The following is a 25,685-nucleotide window of genomic DNA, read 5'->3' on the forward strand; positions in this document are numbered from 1 at the left end:
TTCAGTTTGTTGGATAATATAAAAGGAAGGACAGGCTGTTTCTCTGTGGACGTAGCCCAAACTGGGTGAACCATGTATATCTATGTCTCTCTTGTTTTATGCATTTTCTGTGTTTATATTTCTGTAATATTTTATGTGTTCCTTTACTCTATAATATAGAATTTTCTAACAATATGCATATCAGGATGTTATATGTTGACTTATTGACTACTCTAGATATGGGGGCGTGGTACAGGGTTCTCTGAAATGATTTTCAGGTGTAGGGCCTATAAGAGAACATCAGAACTATTAGGGTCGGTGAAGGATGTGTTTTAGCACTGTGTCCCTAATTGAGATAGGAAAGCTGTAATGTTCCCAGCTGAAATTTTCCCAATTTGCATTTAAAATTTCTGATGTTTTACTCAGTTTCAACAACTCTTTTAGTGAACTATTTTGTCAACACTGAGGGAGTAAATTGATGTAGGTGTCCTTTTTGGCTTGTAATCAATTTGTAGTTACATAAATATGAAGCAGACTTCATTCCAGTGAATAGAACAATATGTAAGACTCAAAAAAGTAACACAAAACACTATTATGACTAATATTAAAGCAAATTGAAGGGTAAACAACCACCATCTTAATTTTCTATAAGGAAAAATACATGATGAGAACACAACAAAGAAACTCAACCTGATTTTCATAATATATCAGTGAAATATCAGTCATACAAGAATGCTAGTCCATCCTTAATACATTGATATCATAGCTTCCTAGATGGCCACATGCTCGGTGCTTCCATAAACAACTCATCACCACCTATCAGCAGCTATACAATCCAAAAAACTTGACACCTAGGCTTCACTGAAACGTTGTCCATGATCTGATAATAATGTGGCTTCTACATGCCCCTCTCGAACTCATTCTCTGCAACCCAAAATACTACCACATTGCACAAGACCTAACAAATCTTAAGGAGAAAATCCATGGTCAACAAGGGTGGATTTACTCAGCTGAAAAAAAAGGAAGAACTTGGCCCATGAACATGCTAACAACCACAATAACTCACTAATATTTAGTTTGTTTTCACACCCATGCATAAAGACAAAAGAGAGGCCAATGGAGGTTAAACTTGTCCAAAATGCCTGCTACAACTAGCAATCAAGCGCAACCACTTCTCTTCAATATATTCAGTCAATGCAATAAGTAACATTCAACAAATAGTGCTCAGTTTATATGCCCAAACCCTTCTTCAAAAAATAAGCAACACACACAACAGATAGAAGGGAAATGTGTCCCTTTTATGTAACTCACATACCAGGGTATTAACAAGTATTTTGGTTCACTATTATGCATTCAATCATAGCCCCACACCAAATAGAATGCAACCTCCACACTAGACTGATATCTCTCCCTTTCTCTGAGTGAGCTCGACCTCTAGTTCCATAGGCAAATCCATTAATATTCCAAGTTGTATAAGGGACTGTGTAGCAGGGGTTGCTTTCAGAACGATATAATGTAGTATTTTTGCTTGTCTACCTACTTGTCCATTGAGAACCAAATATAAATGGCCATATGTACATTCCCACAATGGTATAGTAGCATGATCTCATTTGGAAAAATTCAAAGTGATGTCCCAAGTTATAGATATATGAACTAAATGTCTGTTTACCATTTCGACTGGCTATATTTGCCTCAAGGAGAGAAGTTTGATCAAGTCTTATACCACAACCTCTACCAACTTGGATGTATTCGTGATTAATTACATTTCCTGGGTGTAGGGTTGGATTAAGACCAGCAAAAGTATCCTCACTCAAATTGGTCACCTTTGATGCTTTGCTTACACCTCCTCTTGTGATATGAGATAAGTGATCCAAATGCCCATGGTGAAATCGTACCTTAGTTGTGTTTCCTAGCAGCTGCTGCCAAAGGATGACATTACTAGCCTCTTTATTTGATATAACTCAAGCCAATGTTGTCTTGCTACTCATAGAGATGTGCATTCTCATATGAGGAATTGCATATCTACACTAGCAGAGATAGAAGCACTGTACCTTGTTCATCTTTCAAGTAATGTACTCTCTTGTGACCCGTGAAAATGAATCTTACTTACACAGTAATGAGTCTTTGTCCCTAGAGAGAAAGTAAAGAATAGAGGATCCAATTATGGCTACATGACTATAAAATCATTGCAGAATCTATGTTTTAGGAAAACCTCCAGTTCCATAGGCAAAACCATTAACATTCCAAGTTGTATAAGGGATGAGGAATTGCATATATACACCAGTAGGGATAGAAGCATTGTAGCAGGTTGCTATTTCAATTAATTTACTCTCTTATGACCGATGAGAATGAATCATACCGCTACAATAATGATTCCTTGTCCCCAGAGAGAAAGTAAAGAATACATGAGCCAATTTTGGCTACATGACTACAAAATCATTGCAAGATTTTTATTTTCAGCAAAACTCCAGTTCCATAGGCAAAGCCATTAACATTCCAAGATGTATTCATGATTAATTACATTTCCTTGGCGTAGGGTTGGACTAAGACCAACAAAAATATCCTCACTCAAATTGGTCACCTTTGATGCTTTGCTTACACCTTCTCTTGTGATATGAGATAAGCGATCCAGATGCCCATGGTGAAATCGTACCTTAGGTGGGTTTTCTAGCAACCACTTCCAAATGGTGACATTAATAGCCTCTTGATTTGATATAATTGAAGCCAATGTTGTCTTGCTGCTCATAGAGATGTGCATTCTCAGATGAGGAATTGCATATCTACACCAGCAGAGATAGAATAATTGTAGCTTGTTGCTATTTCAAGTAATGTACTCTCGTGTGACCCATGATAATGAATCATATTACCACAATAATGAGTCTTTGTCCCCAGAGAGAAGGTAAAGAATACATGAGCCAATTGTGGTTGCATGGCTACAAAATCATTGCATAATCTTTGTTTTAAGTAAACCTCCATTTCCATAGGCAAAGCCATTAACATTCCAAGATGTATAAGGGACTGCGTAGCAGGGGCTGCTTTTAGAACCATATCATGTAGTGTGTTTTCTTATCTGCCTACTTTCTTTTCATGTCCTTTGAGAACCAAATATAAATGGCCATATAGGGACAGATATACAATAAGCACAGTTACCAGAGTACTAAAGTGAATTCCCACAGTGGTACAATAGCATGATCTCATTTGGAAAAAGTCAAAGTGATGTCCCAAGCTATAGATATACCAACTAAATGCCTATTTACCATTTTCGTTGTCTATATTTCCTCAAGGAGGGAAGTTTGATCAGTTCCTACACCATAACCTCTACCATCTTGGATGTATTCATGATTAATTATATTTCCTTGGCGTAGGGTTGGACTACAACCAACAAAAATATCCACTCAAATTTGTCACCTTTGATGCTTTTCTTATACCTCCTCTTGTGATATCAGATAAGAGATCTAGATGTCCATGGTGAAATCGTACCTTAGGTAGGTTTGCTAGCAGTTGCTACCAAATGGTGACATTACTAGCCTCTTGATTTGATATAATTCAAGCCAATGCTGTCTTGCTCCTCATAGAGATGTGCATATTGTCGATTCATGTCGATTATTTGCATATCTTCACTATGAGTAAAAATAATAGCAGATTTTTGATTTTCCAGCTTCCCTTCATGAAGGATAGCATGTCAATAAAGTTTGATGCAATCTTTTTCTGGTCTAGCTAATCCAAAACCTTAACAAGGACTGAGGAATAAAACCTTGGGGACTTATCTTTCTCTCTATCTTTCTCTTGATGAAATTAACCCATCTGTGGAGATGGATATGTAAACATAAGGCCCAAGATGTTCTTCACCTTATCATTAGCATATATCTTATGTGTACCGTATAATTTACATGATACAACATATGTGAATTTAAGGTTTTCCACTATTTGCAATTGTACCCATACCGATCTCTGATTATTTTTGTGCTCATCCTGAATAGACTTTTGTACCTTGTATTCCTTTGTATGCACTGATATAGGGATGAATCTCTATGAATTCGGGACAAACCTTTGAATTTGGTTGAATTCACTGAATTTTAAACTTTATGGTTGAAGTTCAGTGAACCTTGTGACATAGCCTAGACTTTTTGCCATGTTCATAATCATTGCAAGCATTTTAACTTGCCACTGTGTTAGCAAAATCTATTGAATAATTAGATAAAATTTACATTTATTTTAGTGAACCCACTTTTTTTGTTGATTGGCTTCCTATTATCATGGTATGTCAACTGTACCTTTCCCTACTTGGGAGAGACTATAACCAATGACAGTCAAGTTGGATTTGTTTGTCTAGTAGGCTATGTGTGGAGGGTATGTTTTCCACAAAAGACACCTATTACATGCACTTGGCCCTTTGAATTTGGTTGAATTTACTAAATTTTAAACTTTATGTTTGAAGTTCAGTGAAGCTTGTGACATAGCCTAGACTTTTTTCCATGTTCATAATCATTGGAAGCATTCTAACTTGCCACTCTGTTAGGAAAATTTGTTGAATAATTAGATAAAACTTACACTTATTTTAGTGAACCCACATTTTTTTGTTGATTGGCTTCCTGTTATCGTGATATGTCAACTCCACCTTGCCCTACTTGGGAGAGACTACAACCAATGACATTCAAGTGGGATTTGTTTGGCTAGTACACTATGTGTGGAGGGTATGTTTTTCACAAAAGACACCTAGCACATGCACTTGGCCCTTCGAATTTGGTTGAATTCACTGATTTTTAAACTTTATAGTTGAATTTCAGTGAACCTTGTGACATAGCCTAGACTTTGTGCCATTTTCATAATCATTGAAGGCATTCTAACTTGCCATTATGTTAGGAAAATATGTTGAATAATTAGATAAAACTTACACTTATTTTAGTGAACCCACATTTTTTGTTCATTGGCTTCTTGTTACCATGATATGTCGACTGCACCTTGCCCTACTTGGGAGAGACTACAACCAATGACATTCAATTTGGATTTGTTTGGCTAGTAGGATGTGTGTGGAGGGTATGTTTTCTGCAAAAGACACCTAGTACATGCACTTGGACATTTGAATTTGGTTGAATTCACTAAATTTTAAACTTTATGGTCAAAGTTCAGTGAACCTTGTGACATAGCCTAGACTTTGTGCCATGTTCATAATCATTGCAATAATTCTAACTTTCCACTATATTCATGAAAATCTGTTGAATAATTAGATAAAGCTTACACTTATTTTAGTTAACCCACATTTTTTGTTGATTGGATTCTTGTTATCATGATATGTCGACTGCACCTTTCCCTACTTGTGAGAGACTACAACCAATGACATTCATGTTGGATTTGTTTGGCTCGCAGGCTGTGTGTGGAGGGTATCTTTTCCGCAAAAGACACCTAGTACATGAACTTAGCCCTGACTGCTAATATGTGTGGTGGCACACCCACAAGCATGAGCACAAACATAAGTGTGTGCCATTGCTGAGACTTGAACCATGGTGGGGGTCAGATGCAGTGCACCACTTAGACTGATCTAGCATACGACCATATTGAGAAAACCCACTTAGGTAACTTCAAACTCGGTATAGTTGTGTATAAATGTAAATTGTGTAGCATTATATAATGGCCCTTTGATTATAGAAAAATAGTTGACTATGGTAAAGACAGAAGAAACATTTCGCATAAAAGAATACAAATAAATGTCATTTATAAATTTAGCTCTAAGTTACTCAATAAAGGGAACCCTTCATTCAATGGTAAGTAAAAGTTAAAACCATTATAAGTAAATTACCATTTGGTAGTCAAATTCAGTAAATTATTCTCAAATATGTCCCTTATAGTGAATTTGAGGCACTGTAAAAGCTGGGAAATTGTGAATAAGAGGTTGTGGGCCAAGCAAAGTGCATAATCACTAAGGTACACATGACGCTTTTAAGTCTCCTTTGGGAGATGAATGCAACACATGAGGTCTTTCAAGGCTTGTTTAACTTATTAGAGCCCTCTCTTTCTTTCATTAATGATAGCTTATATGTTTGTGGAATATTACAAAAATTCTTGAGAGATTTTATTTGCAGGTTTTCTTAAAATTAGCAAGGATTAAAATTCCCAACTCATGAGAGGGAGCACTATGGGTTGGAGCCTTATTTTCTATCAACTAAAATCCACCTGTAATGTTAGCATGTTTGTGTTTGGAGTTCAAATTGTGAGAATCATCTTATTTTTTGTGGCATTCAGGTTTTCTATGATGGTATCTCTAGGGATAGAACTGATGTCAAGGAAAAATTTAAGGAAGCCATCAAATTTTAATTTCTAAAAAATAAATATAGGAACAAGGCATAAAATAAATTTGAATATTAATTATTGGTGAGCATGTAAAATAATGACAAATATTAATGCATTGGAGAGTTAATGGATTTAGAGTTGTTTTCCTATGGCATATTTGATAGTCTATAGTAGTTATAGTTGGATTACCAATTAAACCTATTACACCCAACTTAAAATTGACAAGCCACTGGAAGAGTATTTCATCATCTTGTTCATTATTTGTTCCCATCAAACATAAAATGTGACATATTATTTAAATTAATATTATATTATTTTTTTGGTAAATTTTGTAGTGACATAGGGTGATTCTTATTGCTTCCTAGGGCTTTAATTCTAGGGGTTTCAACAGAAATTAGATACATCTTTACACAACAACAAATATCACTTTACAAAAAAAAAATTCCTGTCAACGGTAATATGATCTCTCGATAGCACAATACACATAATTGACTTGTCCAACAACCAGTAGTTGTTCCACCAATATTTCACAACACTCTCTGTCAAATAATTGTATTTTTTTTAAATTACTAGTCAAATTGTACTCTTCTACAGCCTGCATAACCTGTACTAATTTGTGTAATTCACTATGGAAAGAGTAATTGTAGTTCAAGATCACTTTGCAAATGTATTCTTGTTTCACTGAAACCTCGAGAAATCTTTCACCAAATCTAAACAATATATAATTTTCCTCAGGGAATGTGGTGGAGTTCCACAAAAACTGATAAAGTTCCTTGAATGTGCCTTTGAGGTATGAACAACCTTGTCTCAAAGATCTGTCCAACCATAACTCAAAAAATGACCGAATAACCTCAGAATCGGAATAGAAAACCCTCATAATAGGGTTCCAATGCTGAGCCAAAGTGCCTCATGGGAGATGACGAGTCTGCTTGTGGGGGACCCAAGCTAATTCTACTGCAACATATTTTGGTCCGGAGGCCAGGCTGCGGCTCATGCAACCTGCAGATGTCTACAGGTGGCCTTAGGATGTTGAGCTCTGCTTCAGGGAGACTGAAGTGTCTTATTATTGCTCACTATAAATGCCAGGATACCCTCTGCAATTCTGCTACCCAAAATCTGTATGTCACAGAGGGGAAAGCACCCAAAAAATAGTCCTGAACAATCCAACATATTTGAGTTCTAGTACTTGGTTGGCCACAAACTTTAATATCTCTAGATAGATAGATTCCATTCTTTTCTAGAACAGAATAGAACAAAACATAAGAGTGGGTTTATTAACTAAGGTGGAATCTTTCACGAGGTCTACCAAGTGTCCTTAACCAAAGTTCTACCAAGTGGTTCCATGAGAATAGTGAAAAGGAATAGGGAGAGAGGGAAACCTTTCCAAGGTCCTCTAGAGGCCTTGAAGAAATCAGAGGGACCATCATCGATGAGAAGAACAAAGGAGGCAAAAGAAAAGAAACGTTACTCCCATTTGACCTATTGGGTTGAGAAACTATTTTAGGTAGAATTTCATGAAGAATGTCCCATCTAATATTATTGTAGGCTTTAGCTAGATCAATCTTGAGAACATTGCATCTGTGGAGTACTGAAGAAGGTATGTTTATTGATTATTTTGTCATATTTTCTTTAAAGACTTATAATCCCTTTGCATCATGAACTAGGTAATTAATAAGAAAATATGGCAAAAACTATGAGAATTGTATGTAACGCAAGATAACTAATAATCGCCATTTTCTTATGCAGAAAAATGGAAAAACAAAAGATTGTCGTCCCAAGGAAAAAGATAGAGCAGAGTTAACTGTTGTCCCTATGGCAGGAAACCATATGCAGACACGAAAATCCAAACTAAAGCATATCAGCCAAGGAAAGGAAAAGGAGATATCGAATTGGTGCAAGAAAACAAAGGGATAACTAGAATTAGCAGTTTTTCGAATCCCTCAGGATCCTCTGATCTTGAGGGATCACAATCTTAACTATTTTTGCATCAATGATATCTCCACCCAGCTGTTATAAAAAGGGGCAGCACTGCTAGCCCAAGGGATGGGTTGTTGTTACTTTTATGTAATTTCTCGTTGTATTCAAAACTTTGATCATCGACTCTCGTTGAGAAGTGATCCACTGTAACTCTGTTTTAATGCTTTAATCTAAATCAGGTTGTTGTTCCATCTTTGATCCTGGAATAATTTGAAGTGGTGTGTCCGTGGAGGCTAAGGGCCCGACTCTAGTGGAACACTTGCTCCTGTACCATTATCTTTTGTTCGTGTGTGGTTTCCATTATCAGCTTTGATCGCTAATCTGGTGTGTTTTGTAATTTTATCACAGCTCTGTTATATTTATAATATCGTTCTCTGTAACATGAAGGTTGTATTGTTCATTCTGACTTTATAACGTATTGATGTTTCTTTAAGTCATTAGTGTAACATTACTATTCTTTACAGAATGCTATTGCTGTTCAATTACAGAGTAACCGAGCTGTAATATTCTTAAGTTGGTGTTACTGTATTTGTCTATGGTTTACACATCATTACGATTGCTGTTCAATTGACATTATTGTTCCATTATGAATTGCGATTGTTATCCTTTATAATTGAGAACAATATTTGTGGTATCAAAGTCAGATTACTGTTTCTCTTAATATCTATGTGTGTTGTGTGTATTATTTATTTCGGTACTGTATATTCACAATTGGCTCTAAGCGTTGTTCGATATTTCATTGCTAATTGGCTACCATTCCATCTCTATTTGTTGTCTCATTTATTCTTAGAGTAAGGATTTCTCTTTGATTCCTGTAGGGTACGATTGTTGCCTTCATTTTCTTAGCATAAGGTTTCGCTGTATATCAAGACTAGTTGCAGTTTCATTTCTTGGTTGCAGTTTCATTTCCTAGTTGTTGTTTCAATTATAGTTGTTGTTCCATTTCCTATTATTTTCATTTCCATTGCATTGAACGATCTGAAACTGTAGCGAGAATTGACATTCGTTGTCTAGTTCCCAGATTGACGATTTGTTCCTTGATTGTCTTCAGTTACATCAGTTTACAAAGGGATGAGTTATCGTTATTGTACCCTTGACTGATAACTTAGTTAGTCTTCCGAATGCATGATTTAGGCTTTAAAGTGCTTTGCTGTAAGTAGATTTTATTTTAAGAATCCATTTACTCTTGTATTTTCTTGAGCACTATACTACTAGCATTACTCTGACAAATGATTGCCTCAAACTGAGTACACTCTTTGAGATAACAAATTGCTCCTGGATTAACAAGTTAATTTGAGGTAATTAGAGGTGAGAAAGACCCTTTTTACGGCTCGACATTTTGGTGCTGTTTCTAGGGAAGAGTGTAGCCATTTGTTTCTTTTCCAGAGTAGTGTAAGAACTTGTTAGGAAAGAACTAGGTTTTAAAAACGGAAGGTAAGAACCTGTGTGTGGAGTATGTAATAACCCTGCTCCCCTGCCCGCCTTCCTGCAGATTTGTTGTTGTTTTGTTTGGGTAGAACCTAGCAGTTGATTTGTGTGCATGACTAAGAAGAAAAAGCCAGAAAAGAATCCCAAACCTCTACCCAAGCCTGATAAAGCTAAGGGGCCAGTGACCATTGGCCGATCAACCTTTATAGATGAAATCCTTAAGAAAGAAGAATCCCAGCCTTTAGTAGGACCTAGAAAAGTTACTTCTAGACAGCCTACTAGTTCCCTTCAGGCCACAGGATCACCATTTGTAGCCTTTGCTGAGGTGCATAGTCAAACCGAAGAGCGAGATTTTCAAGAAATTGGAAATTTTAGCCTATAACCATTGGAGGAAGGGAACCTTAGCAATATCTGTGAAGGAAGAGGAGAAACAGGAGAAGCTGAAGAACCAGAATCTCCTCTTACGGTAATTCAGCCATTAAGCAGCCCAGATAAGGGAAGTGCTGCAAAAATCGTTTATAACAAAGTTGAAGAAATTCAAGAACCTGAATCCCCCCAGACATTAGGCACTCTCGTCATCCCAGATAAAGGAAGTGTTGTCAAGGCCATTCCCATTAGAGCCATTCCCCCTCGACAACATAGGAATACCCTCCTAGATATCCCAGAAGGTTATTGGCATATATTTGACCAAATGACCCAGAACCAGCCAAACACCCAAACCTCTACACTGCAATACCCCATTGTGGATACTACAGCTAATGCACCTATGAAAGTAATTCCTCTTCAGCATATCCCCACATTCCATGGCCTTACATCAAAAGATCCAGATGCATTCTTGTTTGAATTCAATGTGTTGTGTAGAGGATATGACTATACCACTGATCCCCAAAAACTGAGATTATTTCCCTCTACATTAAAAGAGGCTGCTTTAAGATGGTTTATGGGATTAGGTGGTGGTGTTATAAATAATTGGGATCAAATGAAAGAGTTTTTTTTTTTTAAATATCAGGACTATTGGAGGTCTCAAGAGTTAAAAGATGAAATATTTCAGATGGTAGCTAAACCAAATGAAACATTAGAAGAGTATGTTGAACGTTTCCAGTATAATCTTCAAAGATCTCCTTATGCATCATTACCCTCACCTGATAATGTATTAAAAACAACATTAATTAGGGGAATGAAGGAACAATGGCTTGAGACATTAAACATTATGGGGAAAGGAGATATTTATCAAGAAAATTTTGCTGACATTATTGATTTATGTATCAAGAGCTCGAGAGGCCGCACAAGGCTAAAACCAGCAGAACATGATCAGTTTGTAAGAGATAATAGAATTTCAGCAGAAGGAGTAACTCGTGCAGAAATTGGAAATTTATTAGAAAATTTTAAAACTGACATATTGGGGATGCTGACAACACAACTTGATATTATGCAGGCCAAACAAAAGCAAGCAGAAGAACAAAATTTGGCACTCTTCCATCCCAGATGCAGAAAGAAACACAGCCATAAGGAGTGTCTATTAGATGCAATCCAATTTTGCGCCATTTGTACAAAAGACCACTCCACAGAGAGCTGCCCCTCACTTCCTGAATTGAAAGCAGTATATAAGGAAGCAAAAGAAGAGCCAAAATCGGTGTATCTACTTAATCAACGCCGTCAATGGCAGTCGTGAAAAACAGGTATGTTTTCAGACCTAGCTTCTTCTTTCCAGCCTCCGCAATATCATGCTCAACAATATAATTCAATGTGGAAAAATCAACCTCCCTTCCCGAATTGGTCACAACAATCATTCCCTTCATCATCTCCATGGCCGAATCAAGCAAGCCAACCCAATTGGCCAAATTTTCCCTATACCCCACCATATTGGAAAAACAATGTTTATCCACCACAATGGACCCCTCCTACTTCACAGAGTCAAACCTGGCAGACAAACTGGCAAAGACCGATGAATCAGCCAGTAGGAACCATCCTGCTCCCTCAACCTACACTGCCAACCCTACAACAAAACCCCCAGTCTAACTTAAGGCCGCAACTCCCAGCCCAACCCAACCCCAATCCAAATAACAGACGGTCCAGTCCATTCAAATAATTGAAACACCAGAGATAGGAACCGATCTAAGGGAGTGTAATGACCTTCAATTAAGATCTGGGTGTATCATTGAAACAGAGGGAGATAAAATAGTTCAAGTTGAAAATCAGTTACCTGTAGAACAACCATTATAAGAAGAGGACGTGACCGGACAACAAATTCATGATCCAGCAATCACATCCTCTCCTCTGTTCCCAAAATGCTTTGTTATACCTCGACCTTTACAATATCCTGATTTTGACATTCTAGGAGAATTACGCAACCTGTACATAAAAATTCCACTCCTCCAAGCCATTCAAGACATCTCGATATATGCAAAGACTATCAAAAAATTATGTATAAAGAAACCAAGGAGGAAAATAACAAATAACCCAAAGGTCCAAGTGGTTGGCACTTTATCTGACCTATTATCAGGAAAAGAAACACCCGTTAAATACGAAGACCCAGGAAATCCAATAGTAACCATACAAATCTATGGTCAAACCTTCTCAAATGCCTTAGTTGATCTAGGAGCTGGAATTAACATCTTAACAACCACTACTTGCCAAAAACTGGGCATTACATTAGTAGAACCGACCTCCACTTTATTAGAACTATCTGACCGATCTGTAGTTAGGCCAGAGGGCACACTACAAGATGTTATGGTATCCGTTGACTCCTGGGAGTATCCAGCCGATTTCCTGATAATAAACCCCAAAAACCGACTTGATGGACATCCACTGATCTTAGGCAGACCTTGGCTCGCAACTTTCGATGCTTATATTGGCTGCCGACAAGGCAATATGACCATTACTAGGGGGAAAATATTAAGAATCTAGCTTTATACACCCCAGCGCAGCCAAGTGTCACAATAATAAAAACTAACAAGCATCTTGTATCATACCTCACCGAAAATATTAGATCTCCATTAACCATACAAGAGGCCCTTGATTTCAAAGACCAAACAGAAGATGATGCCATTAATAATTTCATTAGCCAAGCTAAACCCAGATCCCACATACAATGTCACATGATAGAAGCAGCATTTGATAATGAATTAGAAGAGGATCTTCTTAAAGATACACATGATCAAATAATACCTACTACTTCTGTTTCACATAGCAAAATTGTAGAAATTTAGCCAGGAAAGACTTTAAACATTAATCCCAACCTGACTTCCTGACAAGAAAATAAGCTCATCCAACTATTGAGGAAATATAAAAAAGCATTTGCATGGGACCACCCTAACATGAAAGGAATTGATCCCCAATTACGTACACACCACATTTACATAGAAAAGGATGCGAGACATATTTGCCAACCGCAAAGGAGACTTAATCCTCATCTAAAAGACGTTGTAAAATCTGAACTTCAAAAACTTTTAGATGTTAACTTCATCTACCCTATCTCCGATAGTAAATGGGTCTGTCCACTTGTTGCGGTACCAAAGAAGAATGGAAAGTGGAGGATTTGTGTAGACTATAGAGAGTTAAACAAAGAAACACAAAAACACCACCTTCTCCTTCCATTCATTGATCAAGTATTAGACATTCTAGCAGGAAAGAAATTCTTTTCTTTCTTAAATGGCTTCAGTGGATACAATCAGATTCCGATTGCCCCTGAAGACCAAGACAAAACAACTTTTACTTGTCCCTGGGGAACATTTGCCTATAGAGTTCTACCTTTTGGCTTATGCAATGCTCCTACCACATTTCAAAGAGCTACCCTCAGCATTTTTTTAGATCTAATAAATGAGGGGCTCAAAGTCTACATGGATGATTTTACACCATACGAAGATGAATTTGACCCAGCATTGGACACACTGGAAAAAGTCCTGCAGCGCTACATTGCCACCAGTGTTTGCTTAAGCCATGAAAAATGCTATATGATGATGATTGAAGGACTTATTCTAGGCCATTATATCTCAGCAGCTGGCATACAAGTAGACCCAGCCAAAATTCAAATAATTTTGCTAATCCCCACTCCTACCACTCAAACAGAGGTATGCAGTTTTCTTGGATTCTCTGGTTATTATAGAAGGTTTATAGAACATTTTTCACATATTGCTACACCTCTATATCCACTAACAGGTAATGTTTACTTTCTTTGGACAGAAAAATGTGACCTTGCTTTTCAGGATTTGAAGAAGCTTGTGTCCACAGCTCCAGTCCTTCGAGGACCAAGTTGGGACTTGCCATTCCAAATATCATCAGATGCCTCAGATACAGCGATTGGAGCAGTCCTTGGGCAAGAAGAAGATAAAAAACCATATGAAATTTATTATATTAGCAAGAATTTATCCCCTGCTGAATTGAATTATACTGTTACTGAAAAAGAATTTGTAGCTGTAATACATGCTGTCAATAAGTTCAGGCATTACATTACTAGATATCCTGTTATTTTGTATACAGATCACTCTGCCATAAAATATTTAGCAAATAAACCAATCACAAATGGTAGAGTAACTAGATGGCTAATTTTATTGCAGGAATTTGATATTACAATCAAGGACAGACCTGGAAAAGAAAATCATGTAGCTGACTTTCTTTAGCGAATGCCAAAACCAATGGACGCAGCAGCAATTGAAGATCAATTTCTAGATGAGAATTTGTTTGCTATCACTGTTAAAACACCCTGGTATGCTGATGTTGTGAATTACTTAGCAGTAGGTAAATTACCAAAACATCTAACCCCCAATGAACAGAAATAGATTGTTCAACGAAGTGCTCGATTTTCCTGGATTGGGGGCTACCTATTCCATACAGGAGAAGATATGCACATCAGGAGATATGTCCGGGAGGATGAAATTTTTGATATTTTGAAAGCTTGTCACGACAGACCATGTGGTGGACACTTTGCCAATCGAAGAACTGGACATAAGGTGCTGCAGACAGGGTATTATTTTCCTACGATCTTCAAAGATGCAAAGAATTTTGTGCAAGCTTGTGACAGTTGTCAAAGAGCAGGACGCCCTGGTCACTCCGACGAAATGCCCATGAAACCACAACTGGTTATTGAACCATTCAAGCGATGGGCACTTGATTTTTCTGGTAAAATTAACCCATCCTCGAACCAGAAAACATATATTTTGGTGGCAATAGAATATGTCACCAAATGGGTTGAAGCAGAAGCATTGCAGAGAGCTACAAAGGATTTTGTCATACAGTTCCTGTTTCATATATTTGTGTGATATGGGCTTCCAAGAGACATAATTACATATGGTGGACCACAGCTTGCCTGTAACAAGATTGCTGCAACACTTAAAAACTATCATATCCAGCATAAAATTACTACTCCATACCACCCACAGGCAAACAGTCAAGTAGAAAGCAGCAACAAAATAATAGAAGTAATCTTGACAAAAACCAATGCGTCACATAGACGCGATTGGGATGCAAGACTACCAGAAGACCTGTGGGCCTACAAAACAACATGGAGAAGCACTATTGGCTATTCACCATACAATTGGTGTTTGGAAAGCAACCAATTTTCCCCATACAATTCGAGATCCAAACACTGTGAACAACACAAGAAGTCGACCTAGATATAAACGAGGCACATATTAATAGATTACAGCAGATCAATGAGCTATATGAAATCAGGCTCTCTTCCCTTCAACACACTACATTAATCCAACAGCATCGAGCTAAATGGCATGACGCTCTCATTAAAAAGAAAGTCTTCCATGAAGGAGATTGGGCGCTCTTATACGATTCCAGGTTTCAGGATTTTCCCGGGAAACTTCAGACTCGCTGGCTGGGGCCATATGAAATCCAGAAGGTACATGATAATGGCACCCTTACTCTAGTCACTATTGACGGATCTGGACATACCTTTAAAGTAAATGGCCACCGAGTTCGATTATATCGTAAACCACTTACTGAGGAATCCTTCTACCAGCAACTATGTGAAGACTCCGATATGCAAATTTTACAGGAGGAAGACAAATCTTCCTCACCTGTGATTCATTAAGTGATTCACCTGTTTTTACACTCTGTACATAATTTATTTTTTTTTTAAATCAGTTTCTATATATATTTTTGTATTTGCATTTTTTCTGATAGAAATAGCACTATCATTTTTGATGTTCCTTTTCCAAAGGAATGGAATTTGAGTTTTATGTTGTTTTTTTTCCAAAGGAACAACACTTTTGATTTTTGTTGTTCCTTTTCCAAAGGAACGACATTTGATTTTTCTGTTGTTCCTTTTCCAAAGGAACAAAACTTTTTGATTTTTGTTGTTACTTATCCAAAGGAACAACACTTTTGATTTTTGTTGTTCATTTTCCAAAGGAACAACACTTTTGATTTTTGTTGTTCCTTTTCCAAAGGAACGGTATTTGAGCTTTTTGTTATTCCTTTTCCAAAGGCACAACACTTTTGATTTTTGATGTTCCTTTTCCAAAGGAACAACATTTGAGCTTTCTGTTGTTCATTTTCCAAAGGAACAACACTTTTTGATTTTTTCTATTCCTTTTCCAAAGGAACAACACTTTTGATTTTTGCTATTCCTTTTCCAAAGGAACGACATTTGAGTTTTCTGCTGTTCCTTTTCTAAAGGAACAACACTTTTGATTTTTGTTGTTCCTTTTCTGAAGGAACGACACTTTTGATTTTTGTTGTTCCTTTTCCAAAGGAACAACATTTGCATTTTTGTTGTTCTGTTTCCAAAGGAAAGACACTTTTTAGCACTTGCGTTTCTGCTATTCCTTTTCCAAAGGAGCGACACTTTTGGTTTTCTATTGTTCCTTTTCCAATGGAATGACATGTTTGGTTTTTGCTGTTGCTTTTTCCAAAGGAACAACACTTTCGGTTTTTGTTATTCCTTTTTCAAAGGAACAGCACTTGTATTCTTTTGCCCTTCCTTTTTCAAAAAACAACATTTTCATATTCCTTTTACTTATGCATAAAGATACCTACTGTTCCTCTTGCTTCAGGTCTTTTGGAGAACAACTATACACTCATGCAATGGATACAAAGCTAGAGCATACCGAAATCAGAAAATTATATAAAATCACTACTTTTACAAGAAATTGTTGTGAATTGATAAAGAGGAAAGAAGAAAGGACACAATTATTCATCACTTTTGCTGTCATTATCCTACTAATACTAACATGATTGGTCATCTTTATCATGCTGGTTCTTTTTAAATTCCCATAATCTTCTTTGGTCATTATTAAGGAATAACCACAAAGAGTTTATATTTTTCTATTGAGATGTTAAGACTTCTTCCACCATTCCTACTCTTAAGGAGGGTTGAACCACCCTTTGTGTATAGATAGGAAAGAATTTTATTAAAAAGAAAAAAAGAAGAATGTTTTGTTTAGATGAATTGTCAAATGCAGGATAGGGGGTCTCATCAAGAGCCAGCCTACCATGATCATAAGGAAGAAAGTGAAGTGGCATTCCCACTACGGCCACCATACCAAGGATATGATCCAAGATGCATATCAGAAAAATAAAAGAGTCCTTGGAATAGGAGGTCTCATCATGAGCCGGCCTGCCCACCTTTCACTCCTTCCTGGTGAATGGCATTGTGATTTAACTGGTCACTAAGCCAGCATAATGACCTCCATTGTGACATTGTATAGCACTTCCTAAGCATACACAAAGGATCATGGTTCCATGGGTGAAATAAACAACTCTGTTAATGGTATTGAAGTCACATTTTTTATACACCAATAGTAATCATTAACACCCTTCTCTGTCTTATACCCTTGTAATCCGTCAAATAAGCTTATGTATATCACTTCCCCGAACCATTAAATGCATGAAAAATCTATCATAACCAATCATGACAGAAAATTTGATAATGACCACATTAGACTGGTTGTGCACGTCAGTTGTCCTATCCTCCCAGCGTCGCATCATATCACCGCATTCTCTTATTTGTTAAGAGATCCTATTATACGCCTCAATTTCGGTAACTTTCTCCTTTTGTAAACATGGCATTTCCACATACATTGTTCCTTTATGACTTTGTACCAAGCAAGTTCGGCACGCCGCTCCCTCATTTGATGGCCAAGGATGGCCTATCACATTGCAGGGGGAGGCTGACCTCATAATTTTCTAGCATACATGTCAGGCTATTATTCGGAAAACTTTTACTTGGGAGTAGCAAGGCTTAACGGTATCTATTTTTCCAATTTGCATGCCTTGCTATCCCGAAGCTATTTCTGCATTATACTTTGCAGCAATTAGTAAGATTTGAACGAGCCTTGCTATTTTGTTATTTTCTCTATGTTTTTAACAGTTTGAATAGCCTGTTGTTCCATTGTCGTCTCTACATTTTGAAAGTGAGCTAAAGCATGGGAGGAAGATCAATTCGAAGAGAACCACAGGTATTGACAGTTTCTGACGCTGCACGGGAAATCCTGGCAAGGGCAGGATAGTTAGTCTATCTTAATCATATACAGGAATCCAACGAGACCGTGGCAATAGAATTCTTGCAGAACTTGCAAGAATATCGCTCCATAGTAAGGGGAAAACACATAGTTTTCACCGATAACATAATTGTAGAGGTCTCGAGACTCCCAGCCACTGGACCTGTGTGGAATCTAAAGAAGGAGAGACTGCAAAAGATCATGAAGATCTTCCAGGATGAAGGCCAGAACTGGGTAGTCAAAGGAAACGGAGTCCTACCAGCAGCATTAGGAGAGCCATGGGTACAATTGGTGAAGATCATCCAGAGCTAGATCACCTATGAAGGTAGGAAAGACGTGGTAAGACCACGACACCTTAAACTCTTAGTTGTATTAAAAGAGAAATGCTCTATGAACCTACCTGCATTTTTAAATTCATTACTTCATGATGTTTTCTGAAGCATGAAAAAGTCACAACATGTAGAATCGGTAGTAAGTCACCATGGACTGATATCGTTGACAGTTATCCACGGTCTTGCTCAGTAGCAGAGTAGCTAGGAAGAGATAATTCCTACAATAGATGGGGCACTGACTTTGCCAGCCCCAAAATGCTAACATACTTCCGGTACACTGAATAGACCATCAAAACGGAGAAAACCAGTTATATTGGCACGGATTAGAGGGAGGTTGGAAAATCTCCAAGGGAATACCAACCAACCTGTGGAGATAGATGACTCAGGGGATGAGCAACTCCCGCAATTGGAAGGAGAAGAGAATGAGAAAGAATTGGGAGGAAATGAGGAAGGAGAAATAGAGGAAGAGACCGAGTAGCCTGAGCAGGTGGAGCTGGAGACAGAGAAACATGAAGAGAGTCCATTGCAAAATCCATTGCAAGAGGACGAATTGGCCAAAATTCTGGCCAATATGGGCGAATATGCCCAACCTCTTAGCTCACTAAGCCTCCAGATTGAGGAAGAACCAAAAGAGCACTCTGCTCAAGACAAAATGCACCCGAAGGATTACACAATGAGGAAGAAAACGAAGACAATCATTCTATTCATGATGTAAGTACGACAGGTGAAGAAAATGATGAAGATATAGAAGGGGAACAATCCGCTCCCATCCAGACCACACCAGAAGAATTACATGAAGAAGAAGGGGTGGACAAAGAAGTTACCCAGGAAACAACAGAGCCAACTAGGGTTTCTACTCCTGAGCAACCTAAACAAAATAGTGAAGGAGCACCCAAAGAAGAAAACCAGGGAATTGGCCAAGATAATAGTCCAGGCCCAAGTAAATAGACAGTTATTCCTTCTAAGGAAATAGAAGAAATTAAATGACTACGAAAAGAACAACAAAGATTACTAAATGTGATAGCTCAACTTCAACAGCAAATCAGGGTTTTGAGAATGAGAAAGAGAGAAAAAAGGACTTCAGGGGTAAGACATGCAACCACTTCGGTGAGACCACCCAAGAAAAAGGTTCGGAGGACCCATGTTCAGCCTACTGTTCAAAACCCTGTCGAAGGAAAGTCTGCTATTCAAACCGCTGTTGAAAAACAGTCTACTGTTCAAAATCTTGTTGAAGTGCAGACTTCCGTTCAAAAGCAAGAGGAATAGAATTCCATTGTTGCCCATGTTGAAGTGCAAACAGACGATATATCGGCCTGTGAAAAAGAAGTTCAGACAGAGGCACAATCCTCTGAAGGAATGCAGACTATAAACACGAGGCGACACAATAAGAAGATTCAAGTAAATCTTCCACTAGCCACTACTATGTGGGACAACAATCCGAGGACAGTAACCCTACGAGAGGGTTTGATGCAAGCTCAGAAAGCAGTAGAAAAAGTCATAGAACAAACAGTTTCTCGAGAAAAGTATGAAGAATTACAACAACAGCTAAGGAATGTCAATTTATCCGAGGGTCAGACCTTTGAAGGATGGCGAAAGGAACAAGAAAAAGTCACAAAGGTAACTCATAGATTAGATGTAGTTATCAGACAGATGGATACCTTATGCTCTTTGTACACTGACATCCTAGCATGTAGAGCCCCTGCCAATAGTTATGACTTGTTTTTAATGGAACGATATTTACAATTGAAAATTAAGGCCGTCAAAGCAGGAGCCCATATACAAATTAATACCATTGATGATTTTATAAATTGTTGTAAGCACTATGGAGTAAAGGTTCAAAGACTACTATGTGAATTCTATCTGCATAACCTCGTACTAGATCAGGAGACAAAGAAGAAGCCTAGCCCTTTCGTTGGGGATATCCAACTGGAGGCATTTGTTTCATTTGGAGTTAATCAAATCAAATGGATTAAAGCCTATAATGCCTTCCAAAGACAAGAAAACGGATTAGACTTATGGGTAAGAGTTGAGCCTAGAGATCCATTACAGTTATGGAACAAACACAGGAGCCTCATGAGGACTCCTGGTGTGATTGACACGTTAGGACCCATTCATACAGCAATCTATCGGCAAGGGATAGAATACTTCTTTACCATTAAGGACCTTTCCATTGCAGCTGCTAAATTTCGATATGAGACCTCTAATCCGAGCATCCAACTCAGGGAACCATTTAATTACGAGAACTTTAAGTTAGTTGTTGATCATTTGAACCTCTATGTGAACTTATTCTGAGGGCAGGGCCATCTTGGTTAGGATATATGGTTCGGAGTCCGATTATTTGGCACCCTGCACCTGGATACCAAGCCCTGTATGAGATGCCTGAGGGCTAGACAGGCCATCTTTTTGAACACCTAGTTAGGCATCATGGCTATAGACCACCACATCAGATTCTGTCTCCCGCTTACTCTCTTACTGCCTTACATGTCAACTACAATGTTATCATGAGGGCATGAAAAAGAGTAAGCAGGGGGGTGTGTGGAGTACTAAAGAAGGTATGTTTTATTGATTATTTTGTCATCTTTTCTTTAAAGACTTATAATCCCTTTGCATCATGAACTAGGTAATTAATAAGAAAATATGGCAAAATCTATGAGAATTGTATGTAATGCAAAATAACTAATAATCGCCATTTTCTTATGCAGAAAAAGGGAAAAACGAAAGATTGTCGTCCCAAGGAAAAGTACAGATCAGAGTTAACTATTGTCCCTATGGCAAGAAACCATATGCAGACACGGCAATCCAAACTGAAGCATAGCATCCAAGGAAAGGAAAAGGAGATATCGAATCGGCACAAGAAAATAAAGGGACAACTAGAATTAGCAATTTGGCGAATCCCTCAGGATCCTTTGATCCTGAGGGATCGCAATCTTAACTATTTTTGCATCATTGATATCTCCACCCAGATTTTATAAAAAGGGGCAGCACTACTAGCCCAGGGGACGAGTTGTTGTTACTTTTATGTAATTTCTCGTTGTATTCAAAACTTTGATCATCGACTCTCATTGAGAAGTGATCCACTGTAACTTTGTTTTAATGCTTTAATCTAAATCTGGTTGCTGTTCCATCTTTGATCCTGGAATAATTTCAAGCGGTGTGTCCCTGGAGGCTAAGGGCCTGGCCCTGGTGGAACACTTGCTCCTGTACCATTATCTTTAGTTCGTGTGTGGTTTCCATTATCAACTTTGATAGGTAATCTACTGTGTTTTGTTATTTTATCACAGCCCTGTTATATTTACAATATCGTTCTCTATAACAGGAAGGTCGTATTGTTCATTCTGACTTTATAACATATTGTTGTTCCTTCAAGTCATTAATGTAACATTATTGTTGTTTACAGAATGTTATTGATGTTCAATTACGGAGTAACCAAGCTGTAATATTCTTAAGTTGGTGTTACTGTATTCCTCTATGGTTTACACTTCATTAGGATTGCTGTTCAATTGACATTGTTGTTCCATTATGAATTGTGATCGTTATCCTTTATAACTGAGATCAATATTTTTGGTATCAGAGTGAGATTATTGTTTCTCTTAATACCTATGTGTGTTGTGTGTGTTATTTATTTCGGTACTGTATATTCACAATTGGGTCTAAGCGTTGTTCTATATTTCATTGCTAATTGGTTGCCATTCCATCTCTATTTGCTGTCTAGTTTATTCTTAGAGTAAGGATTGCTCTTTGATTCCTGTAGGGTACGATTGCTACCTTCATTTTCTTAGCATAAGGTTTTGTTGTGTATCAAGACTAGTTGTAGTTTCATTTCCTAGTTGCAATTTCATTTCCTAGTTGTTGTTTCAATTATAGTTACTATTCCATTTCCTGTTATTTTCATTGCCATTGCATTGAACGATCTAAAACTGTAGCGAGCATTGACATTCGTTGTCTAGTTCCCAGATTGATGATTTGTTCCTTGATTGTCTTTAGTTACATCAGTTTACAGAGGGATGAGTTATCGTTACTGTATCCTGGACTGGTAACTTAGTCTTCCAAATGCATGATTTAGGCTTTAAAGTGCTTTGATGTAAGTAGATTTTCTTTTAAGCATCTGTTTACTCTTGTATTTTCTTGAGCACTATACTACTAGCAATACTCTGACAAATGATTGCCTCAAACTGAGTACACTCTTTGAGATAACAAATCGTTCCTGGATTGACAAGTTAATGTGAGTTAATTAGAGGTGAAAAAGACCCTTTTTACGCCTCGACAACATCCTCCTTGTATTTAGAGAGTGGGTTAATTCTTGGGCTATCACAAGGAAATTGAAGATTTGGTGTCCTGACAAATCTCCTTCTTCATTTAAAATAAATACTGGTAACTGAGTCTTAAATCTCAAAGAGATAATCATGGTTATAATCTTAAATGCAGAATTGCATAAGGATATTGGCCTGAAGCTATCAAAACTCAAAGCTCATTCCTATGGGATGTATTTTATTATAAAATTTGTGTTTAAATCTTTGAGAACAACCCTTGATTTCTTCAATTCTTCAACTGCTTCTAGGAAGTCTATTTTAATGAAATCTCATGCCATCTGGAAAAAGTCAGCAGGTAACCCATAGATACCATGCTCTTGAATGCGATTAGGAAAGTTCTCAATGGCCTTCTTAGAGAACATGCTTGGGAAAATTTGAGAATTACATCATTTCTGCTTCAAAACTCTTTCCATGCTCTTAAAGGAATTTTTTGAATTAATTTATTGCCTCCATATAGAGATTATTGTGCCGTTCCATTTCATTATGTCTACAGTGCTTGCTCTCTTCTTAGAGATGTTTTTAATTGATCTTTGACCAACACAAGATTATGAAAGAATATAAAGTTAGGTCCACTACTTGAAGCCAATGAACTTTGTGTTTATGACATAAGAAAATTTGCTATTTTCTTAAAGCTCTCCTCCAACTTGGCTATTGGATGAACTTACTTATTTTAAAAATCTAGAGATAGATCACTATTTCAAGAAATGGTAGAAGGGTTTGCATTCGTAAATCCAAGGATTCCGTCTCTTTAAAATCTATTGATAAGATGACTATTTCAAGAGACGATTGAAGGGTTTGCATTCGCAGCTTCAACGATTTCTTCTCTTTTAAGAGTATTACGAGAGATCTCCTTATTCCAAACTATTAGTTTGGATTTTTGAGATTTTGGATTTTCTTTTGCCTGATAAGCATTTTGGATCCCACAACTTGATAATCTTGCCACAAATTCTAAATTTTAATAAGGAAATCAGAGTGAGAGGGCCACATAAGCTCTAATTTCAAGGGGTCGTTCTGTGGTTCGTCATCATTTTCTATGATTAGAGAGATCACCCAAAGATATAAGAGGGCTTGACATGCTAATAATTTGAGAGAGTTCCTCTATGGACGAGAGAATCTAAGTCAAAATCACCCTCTATCCAGTCTTTGTTAAGAAGAAATATGTGTAATCTTTTCGTAACAAAACCATTCCCATTTATATTTTTATTCCAAGTGAAATATCCATTTCTATGGGTAATGTCAATGTGGAAATCCTTTTGGATAAAATCATACAAAATTGAAGTTGGATTTCCATATAGGCTACAACCAACCTTTCTTCTCATGCAACCCTAGAATTATGTTCAACTCCCCACCAACAATCCACTATAAGTTATTCAAGACTTTCTCTCTCTAGATAACAAATTCTAGCAATTAGGCTTGAGGATTGTTAAAACAGGACCATAAACTAATAAACATTACTGAGGTACAAATGTTTGTCCCATATTTTGGAGGGAACCTTAAGGTTATCCGGAATCTAGCTTTATTAACAGCCAGAACATCCAATATTTCCATGGTCATCCATGTAGCTATCCCTCCACTTCTGCCCTCTAGCCCTTATAGAGATTTCTTCAACATTATTTTATATTCTCCTTTTGGTGTCTTCCATCCTTCTTTCATCAAGCTTGGATTCTTGAATGAATATAATGTCTATTTTTTCTAGGATGATATTTCTATTAAGTGACCTTTGTTTAACCTTTGGACCCATGCCTCTTACATTTCATGACAACATTTTCATGAGGATGCATAGGACTAGCCATTAACACAATCATAGATATCATTGAACAATAAAAATTTTGTTTTGTGAAACCAACTTTTGGAACCATCTTCGGTGGTCTCCATAAATGGAAGTGTAGGAAGATGCACAAGGAGAAATAATGTAGCACTATATTTTATGACTTCTCCATAGGTACATCTATAGAATGCACACTTACAGTACTATTGTTCACCTATTAGACCAATGCAAATTATAAGCAAACTTCAAAGGGTTGGACATGGCTGTTCCAACCATACTCTTATTGGCCTGCAATACATATATTTATAACACATAAACTGTTAAATCTTGGACTTCGTTGTCTTAAGTTCACACACCAACACTAAAGATGCAACACATTGTGTGCATCCTGAGATATGTTTGAGATTTCAAGCTAACTGTTTAAATAAATGCATGTATATAACTTGTATGTGAGCAAAATAACCATCAATATTTTTTTGTAGAATTTTGGGTTAAATTCACAATAGTATGCTAAAAAGTGTCATTTCAATGTATGGAAATTAGGATATATAAATGTGAGATATATACTCTAAATCTTTGGGTTATGTGCTTTTCAAATATGAGCTTTTATAGGCTACATGTTAATTGTTTGAACTTTGAACTTTGAAGAAATTCTTGAATGGAGTTCGTAAGGCAGTGGTACCATAAATTGTGTTATATCAAATATTTGACTTCCATATTTTCACAAAATACAATGTCCTCAATAAATACTTATATATATAGATACTTATGTTTAGGATTATATATGTGTTGGAACGGCTCCTTTATGTTTTACTATATATCCAAAAGATTTCATTGTCAAAATGTGGCAAAAATTACATTTTTCCTGATTTTTTTTGTTATTGTTCATGACAAGATATTCATGTTGTAGGAATGAGGTATCTTACAGTCTATTTCAATTTGTGGATATTTTTTTTCCTCCCATTTTCTTACAAGGATGTATATTTCATTTTCATGTTGATGGTTTTTGCATGTATCTTATCTAGCCCCAAATGCTGGTAATGAAGCGGATCTTGAGAAGTAGTCGTGGAAAGAGACTATCAGAGGTTAATGTTACAATACCACTTCCACCTGGTGTCAGAAAAAGTTTAATGGTAAGTGACATTAAGAAGAG

This window comes from Pinus tabuliformis, chromosome 6, assembly GCF_031772625.1.
Source record: "Pinus tabuliformis cultivar Carrire ecotype Pingquan chromosome 6, CPIR1, whole genome shotgun sequence".
Taxonomy (NCBI): domain Eukaryota; kingdom Viridiplantae; phylum Streptophyta; class Pinopsida; order Pinales; family Pinaceae; genus Pinus; species Pinus tabuliformis.